The 8,662-nt window shown below is 38.0% G+C and overlaps 1 pseudogene; it reads right to left on the bottom strand.

Moving 5' to 3' along the window:
* The window catches only part of LOC101585258, a 137,335-nt pseudogene that overhangs the window by 110,648 nt on the left and 18,025 nt on the right, over window positions 1-8,662 (bottom strand).

Raw genomic sequence — 8,662 nt, 5'->3', positions numbered from 1 at the left:
ATATATTACATTCTGGGAGACAGCCTGTCTACATTTTACCCATGTCCTAAGACTTTGCATGAGGCTGAATTTAAAGACAATAGACTAACTGATCTGGTAAAGGAGACTGCAGGCTACCCATTTTTATGCAGTGTTATGTGCACTGCTGGCTTGTTTTTACTCCTCCTCATTACCATGAGAAGCTGCAAAAAGCAGAGAAGATTAGAAAAACATTTTTTTTTTTCAGAACCAAGGTTTGAATTCAGGCCCTTGAACTTGCCAGGGAAGTGCTTATTCAACTGAGCCATCTCCTTGGCCCTTAGAAAAACAAATTTTGACATGAAATAAAACCATATACAAAGTTGTGGTCAAATGAGATGTTGTCCATGAAAAAAGTAATGTCATTGAGAAGACACAAAGTAATTGAAAGCTTGGATCATTAGTAATTTATTCTTTAAAGGCTTCACAAGGCAAGCAATCATTTCTAGTATATTTTAACTTGATAAAAAATTGATGTCTTGTACTCCCAGTATTACATGATGCAGAATGTCAGATGATTACACCTGAACCAATGATTCCTCCCTTTGTTCCTTGCTGTGTGATTGAGGGGGTCCATCTCCCAACAGCAAGAGATTATGGAAGAGCCCTTGTCTACATAGCAGGAGAAGAAAAAGCCAGAGGTATTTCTCTCACTTTGAATGAGATTAGTGAGATATGTAAAATATGGGAAACAGTGAAAAAATTTAAAAAAAAAATCACCTGAATGAGTACAGCAGTGTGAGAGATAAATCTGTTTAATAACAATGCAGTGTCACATTTCTGTGAAATCTTCAAAAGGAAGCAGAAGCAAGTGTCATTGGATAAATTTTTAATACAGGTGTCAAACTTGTGTTAAAAAAAGATTCAGTGGAGCACTAATTTTATTAGTGTTAGTGAAAGTCATTTTACACAATAATCCTCCTCTCATTTCAGAAATGGGAGAGGAGGATTATTGTGTAAAATGACTTTTCTTGTGATGTGAGTGCTTGAAATTGTGGGTCTTAACCTGTTTATTTTCTTTTATTATTTTGTGTTATGTTACAGGATTACAATCATTTCTATATGAATGTTTTCGGGCTGTGGAATAAGTCATCTGAATTTCCATTATTTTTTATGAGGAAATTCACTTTGATATATAAATCCTTTGGATTGCATGCATGTTTTTTTAAATAAATTATGCTTTCAAGTCAAGGTTTATAGTACTTTGACAGGGACAAGAAGAAGTATGCACTGAAAGTGTCTCAGAAATCTGCAAGACACCAGCCATCATGTACTCAAGGGTGCAATCTTTGAGAAGAGACTCCCTGGGATATGAGATTGAGAAGGGCGTTTTAAGTAATTGGTTTCCTGGGATTCATTTCACTGTGCTCAGCCATCTAGGTACTAAGAGGCCACTGTAGCCATGGTCCAAGGGATTCTGGCTACTTGGCAGCATTTATATGATGCTGCTTGTATCAGCATACAGAGTTTAAGAGCTGTGGTAGTGGGGAGGCTTCTACTCAGATTGCATGAGTAGAAATGCCTGGAAGGTCAGGAAATTTTCCTGTGATGTGAGTGTTTGAAAATGTGGGTCTGAACCTGAAGATACATGGGAGACCTAGAAATTCATAAATGCTCTCAGAAATGGAATGACTGCTAAGGAAAAAACCTTAGGCAAGAGAAGCCAACTTGAGAGGGGGCATGTGAGTTATAAACAGCAAGCCCATAGTGGTGTCACCTAAGTCTTTGGAAGCTCATGTTGAAACCACAAGTCCTAGGTGATAAACATAAGCTCTAAGAGTTAATGTTTGCCCTGCTGGATTTTTTCCTGCTTTTTTCTTATTCTTCTCTGTCACTGTAGTAATCTATTTTGCATAAGCATGTTTACTTTGTGCCATTGTGTTTTGTAACTTGCTTTAATTTTACAGAGTTCACACTTAAGAAGTTGCCTTCAGTGTCAGAAGAGTCTTGGACTTGGACTTTTGAGGAATCCCAGAACTACTGAGTCTTTAGGGAAGGGGTTGTTCCATTTCCAGTTGTACATAGAATAGTTTTATTACATAGAAAAAAAATTATAAACTTGTTACCACCTTAATTTGAGGTTAAGTATGGTTTGAGTGTTCTTATGGCTTGTATCTAGATTTCTCTTCAGAGGTGGCTGGATCTAGGTTGTGAGATGCTGGGATTAAGGATCTGATGCTAGGAGCAATGGTGCTGTGCTGGAATTAAGGGTGACAGATCCTTGGTGTGAGAGCTACCCACCCAGAAGATGGAATACAAGGGACAGGCGGAAGGTTGCTTGATGATGTTGTTGTCTCCTGTCTGCCATGCCATAAATTGTTGTTTGTCTTCTGTCATGATCCTCATCCATGCCACCTTGCCTTGGAACCAGCTTTTAGACTAAAACCTCTATAAACTCTGAGCCAAATAAACATTTTCTTTCTTAACTGCAGGTGGTATTGGGTATTTAGTCCTGTCAATGAAAAAAAAGGTGTGAAATTGCCAAGAAATGGAAGAATTAAGTTTAATTGTCAACATTTTTGGCTTGGGATATATTGGGTACTTTGTAAAATGCATTGCTGAATATGCCTTGGATGACGGAAGCATGACCTTGGGTTTATATATCTCTGGTGATGTTCCTGTGTTCTCCCTCTTGGCCACCATGAATTCAGTAGCTTTGCTTTACCATGTCTTTCTTCCATGATTTTCCTGTCTTGGACCCAGCTGAACATGGACCAAACCCTCTTAAACTATAAGCCAAGATAAACCATATATCTTTTAAGTGGCATGTGTAGGCATTTTGTGGTAGACACAGGAAAACTTAATATCCAGTGTATTACAGCAGGCACTTTACTTCTCTCCTGAAATCAGTACAAAGCAGTTCATTATGTAAGAGGACAGAACATAATATCTTAAAAAGCAATTATGGATCCTGAAATCTCAATGAAAGGGACTTGATTATTCAGGTAAATGAATAATTAGTAAGCTAACACTCATGTTTATCATTGTATCAGAGAGATATAAAGAAAAAATCATAATTATGATATTTTAGAATTATGTTCCATGGATCAGAAGGCTGCTGTGTACATGTGATTAAAAAAATTCTGGATTAGTATCTATAAAATGTAGCCAGTATGGTGAACATTGCCTCATTTACCTAGTAATAGAATAGTAAAATTATTCATATTGTTTTGAGCCTGAAATAAATTTAGCATAAATAAGATAAACTGTAGTACTACTATTGTAATATGAAGTTTTAATCCCAGAAGGCAGTATAGGGAGAAACAGAAGGGCCCTTGGTAAAATACAGTAAGTAACACCTAAAAAGTGGATGGTAAGGGAAGCTAATCTTTTTAACAGAGCCTTAGCTTTGATGTCACATAGTGTGCCTTTTCTTTCCTCTAGAATCTTATTGTTATTCCTGTCAAACTCAGTATAAACTGTGTAAGTGTCAGTTAACAAATTTTCTAGTCCTGGAAGTTTGAGGGATTATATAAGGCAAGACTGACATTTTCATACTTTTCCTACAACTAAATGAATTGGGCCTATCACAATGTTTTAAAGATTATTTTAAAAGGTTCACTTTAACGGACAGTAGATTGGATAGCAGAGTTTAACTGCTTACCTTTTCTATTATGAAAGTAGTTTAGGACATGTCCATTGATTCAAATAGACCTCAGTTCATTCTTTATTCTTGTTACTTAGATAGTTACCTTGGGTAAGTTTACACTTCAACTCTGTTGAGGACATAAGATAGTGCCATAATTTTCATGATTATTAGAGAAAGTAGCATTAAATTAAGCCTAATCAAATCTTGTGTAAATTCAGATTCTCGGTGTTCCTCTGGTATCCAAATAGACAATCATCATTAAAAGGCTTGGAGACCAGAGCTGGGTTGGGAAGCCAGTAATATTTTCAGAGTCATACAGTACTCAAAACAATATATTCAAGTGTTTCTGGATTTCTAGCAAAGGAGTGTTGGAATGTACAGCCACCCAAACTTCTGCCCACCAATGAATTTAAATCCATTCTGTATTCTTCCTTGCATAGACTATATAATACTGTTCAGTGATACAACACAACTAATTTTAGCAGGTACTATTTTAAATGTTTTAAAGGAAAAATCTACGAAATATGTTATTTTTCAATTAGTAGCCACGAATTCATATAGTTATATTCTTGTTTTAATATCTGATAATTATCCAAGGTATATATTTCCCTTCCTTTTTTTTTTCCTTTTCTCACTGGCCTACTGAAAGAAATAGTTAATGCTTAAATGTTTTTGTTTCTTTTATTCATTTATTTTTACCAATTTTGGATGCTTCTATCTGGTAATCTGAACAACTAACATGAAGACAACAATATGCAATATAATGGCCATTGTTGAATTCTAATAGTTTTAATTACATTTTATATCATTTCTAATCTTTTGTACAATTTTTTATTACTTTTTAAAAAATATATATTGGAATAAAACATTTTCAAGCCATATATCAGTTGTAAAGTGCCAAAAACTTGCATAGTTTTTTTCAGCACACTTCTTCTCTAGTATTATTTCTTGATATTTTCATTTAAAATCTATCTCTGTTTTGTACTTGTCTTCCCTTAATGTGTTACACATAATATATTTAGCCAACTTATCATACTCTCATATATTATTTTGTCAGAAGCTTATTTACATATTATTATTATTATTTATTATTATTTGTATTTTAGGGAAGAGTCTACAGATGTTCAGGGTCTCACTACTAGATCAGACTCGTAGTGATCTGCCTATGTGCAGCCTCCCAAGAGCTGGGATCACAGGTGTGCGCCACCACTCCCAGTCTCAGTTGCTACCTCCGTGTGCCTTAGGGGTGGGGTCTGCATGGCAGGCCTGGGGGATTGAACCTCTGGCCCCTGTGCCTGCTTGCAGGCACTTTAATCCACTGAGCTATTTGACCAGTCCTTTATTATTTCTATTTTAAAAAAGAGAAAGAATCAATGTAGGTGCACAAGATTGGATGGCAATACATTAATGTGACTGCTAACAAGAGATGGATTTCACAGGGAAGTAACCAAACCATTCCCTGTCATTGAACTATCATCCTGTTTTGTTGACTTACTAGACTTTTACTCTTCCTTCAGAACAGGTCAAGCATTAATTATTTGTGAAGTCTTCCTATGTTTTCTTCCATAAGAGTGCCTTACTTCCTCTGTATTTCCTGTTTTCTTTTTTGAAATGTTTGTATTTAGTACAGGATCTCACAGCTCAGACTGGTAGCGACCCTCCTGTTTTAGCCTTCCCAGAGCTAGGATTACAAGTGTGCACCACCATGCCTGGTCTCCCTGGCAGGCTCAGTGTGCCCAGGGCACAACTGGCACAGCGTGCACTACTAGGGATTGAGCCCAGGTCCTTGTGCTTGCCAATCAGATGCTTAGAAGGCTGAGCTATCTTCCCAGCCCTTTTCTGGGGTTTTTGGTCATACTTCTCTGATTATATGTACAATTTACTCAGTACTTCTCTTCTCATGTGGCTGGAATGTCTAGTGGCGGTCCCTATAGGTGCTAAATTATCTGTTCACTTGGGTTTCGCCAGTGAGAGGTACAACCGGAGCAATACATTTCTTTTTTTTTTTTAATTTTTTTTTTGAACATTTAGTGTGTGTGTGTGTGTGTGTGTGTGGCCAGCTCAGCCCACCAGGGGGCGCGGCTGGCTGGCATGTGGTGCTGGGGGATCGAACCGCGGTCCCTATGCTTTTCCAAGCCTGTTCCAAATAGGAGCTTTAGACCACTGAGCCATCTCTCCAGCCCCACGGAGCAATACATTTCAACTTTAAGGCATAAAATTTCTCTTTTTACTCTTAATATTATGCATGAAGGTAGCATGGTTGTTTGGCATATAAAATTGTGTAGGAAGAATTAGATAATTAGTAAGAAATTATTTTATTATGACAAAAAACATTTAATAATTGAAAGAACTAAACCCCCTTACCTGTTTTTCAAACACTGAATAAAAGTGTTTCTGGAGATCTTTTTTCTAAATTGTCTAGCTAATATTGATCATCCTGTCTGTTTTCTTTAACTACTATTAGTTTATGATGTACTCAACATGTAATTAAATTTACATGAGCTATGATTATATACGTACGTATTTCTCTAAATGTAAGTCACTCTGCTCCCAGTCTAAGGGCAGAATCCATGAAGTAATTTTGTCATGTGTCAAACTGACAAATTCTCTACTGTTATTAAAGTAGGGATAGGTTGGATATTTAACAAATATTTATCAGATGAAGAAAATGAATCTAAGAACTGTTTCTAAGCAACATTAAGATACTTGCTATAGTACGATGCAAAATACTAGAACTTTTATCTTATTAGAACATTATATGAAAAAATGGGTCCTAAAATCAAGAAAGCTCTGGAAACAGCATATTTTTCTACTATAATATGCTCTCTTTAGTAATATATAAATTGCTTAATAAAGTTGTCAGTAAACTCAACAGCACCCAGTCAAAACTTACCAGGCTGATTACCTTTATCAGAATTATGGATCGTTAACAGTATTTCTTGAGCATTTATTAAATGCCAGGAGCTATAACTTATGCAATTCATGTTTCATTCCTACAATTCTCACAATAACTTCATGATCTACATTCTAATATTATATGTATTTTACAGGTAAAGAAAGGAGTACAGTTGAGTGACTGTTAGGTAACATGCCAACGCTCACACAACAAACAAATGGTGAGGCTGCTGTTCAGTTCTAGGTAGTCTTGTTTCCAAATTAGTGGACATGACTTACTAGGTTAAGCCAGTATCTCTGACATGGTTTCTAATATTTTACAATGAAACAATATAGACTCAAGGGACTGAAAAATTACAAGTACTTACAAAAAGCAAACAACTGAACAAATAGATGTATATAGGAATAATGCATATGTAAATAATGAATTTTTAAATTATCGTACTTTACTTTGGCTGTAACTTCTTTACACAGATATCTGTCTGTATTAGTCTATAAATTAAAGATGAGAGGAAGAAGCTTGTGCTAACTCGAACTATACTCAAATTTCTTGTTGTCAAGGAACTTGAAGGATGGATTAAATATGAGAAATTTGCAATTTTTCTTAAAGAAGCAATTAGCAGGTGCTATCACTCACTTTTCCAATTGTTTTGTTAATGATGTTAAGTAGTAGATGATCCACACTTAGAGGTGTCACTGAATTCTTTTCAGTGCAGAGAAAATAGCTAGACCAGAAATACAATGACCATAGACATATCCACACATAATTTAGTTATGCCTTTTATATGAGTGTGATAATTTTACGTTTGGTTCACACCATTTCATTAAGCACATGTGCGTGACGATTTTAGACTTTTATGAAATAAAAGAAGGTTGCTTTAATTTCTAACGCTAATTTTTACCACAAATGTATGTACTGGTTTTCAATATAATAGCTTGCCACTGAAGCCTAAGTGTTAAGATAAACAGCTTTTAAGTGTCGTAACTCAAAAATGAGGCAGGCTCGAAAAGAAAAGCGCTTTATTTTAGCTGGTACCCAGCGGCAGACACCCCTGGCAAGATGCTGAGGTGCGCCCCGGGAGGATGAGGGGAGTGGGTATTTAAGCCAATAAACCACAAAAGCTGACGTCAACGGTTCATCTAGGGGTTATAGTTGAAAAATTACCTGTTTCTTATGAACAATAACAGGTGCAGTGGTGGGTACAGTTTGTAGCTGGGAAGAGGGCAAGAACAGGACAGGGGGCCGGAACTAGATTCAGGTGTGCACAGAGGGCAGCGTGAGAAAGGCCCAACTGCAGGTTCTCAAGGAGAGAACGGGGCACAGTGGAAAGTTACAGCATTTAGGATGGTGCGTGCAGAGCAAGATGGCGGCGCATGTGTCAGGTTATAACTGTTAATAAAGTTACAGTGAAGCATACAGAGTTACAAAATTGGAATCAATTCCACAGGTTATAATACTAAGGAAAATGTTTAAGTTCTTTTTTTGGTCAATCATTATCTGTGTTAGGTTAGGTTTAATGTTTTTCTAGGTTTTCCTAGACAAATTTGCCAATATACAGTATCGTCCCAGATCAGGTACAAAGGTGTTCAACCTACATAGAAGGAAAAGTACATTTTTTTGAAATTTGCGTTTAAAACATTTTCATCACTTTTGCGAACAGTGAGGGTATTAAATTTTTTCACTTTCTGTGTATTTCAATAATATATACAATAAAACTTTCGTTTTTTATTTTATTTTTTCTTCAGGGGCAGCGAGTCCCAAAACGTTTTCAAACCTCACTTTGGAGGCGCCAAGAACAGCCCGACGTGGCATTTAAACTTTCCCGATCGGCCGCGGGCTCCGAGGGCAGCAGCCGGGTCCCTGGGCCGCGCGGCCCTCCCGAGGTCGGCAGGCGAACGCCGCTCCGCCGCGTGCGCGTCGCGTCCCGCAGGGCCAGTCCGCACCCGGGACGTCCGCTCGCCCGCAGGCTCCCGCCACGCACGATCAGTCAGAGTGGAGCCGCCCGTCTGTGCCGCAGCCCGCGCTCCCCGAGGCTCCCGCTCGCAGCTCCCTCGCGCGCCCAGCAACCTGTGAGGGGCGCGGCGGCCGCCCGAGGGACGGACGTCAGGGCGCGAGGGGCGCAGGGCGGGCGCACGTGCCGGGGAGCACTTTCCCGTCGC

Source organism: Octodon degus, unplaced genomic scaffold, assembly GCF_000260255.1.
Source record: "Octodon degus isolate 3935 unplaced genomic scaffold, OctDeg1.0 scaffold00142, whole genome shotgun sequence".
Taxonomy (NCBI): Eukaryota; Metazoa; Chordata; class Mammalia; order Rodentia; family Octodontidae; genus Octodon; species Octodon degus.
Note: the sequence above shows the minus strand (reverse complement) of the source record. Positions and strands in the feature narration are given on the sequence as shown.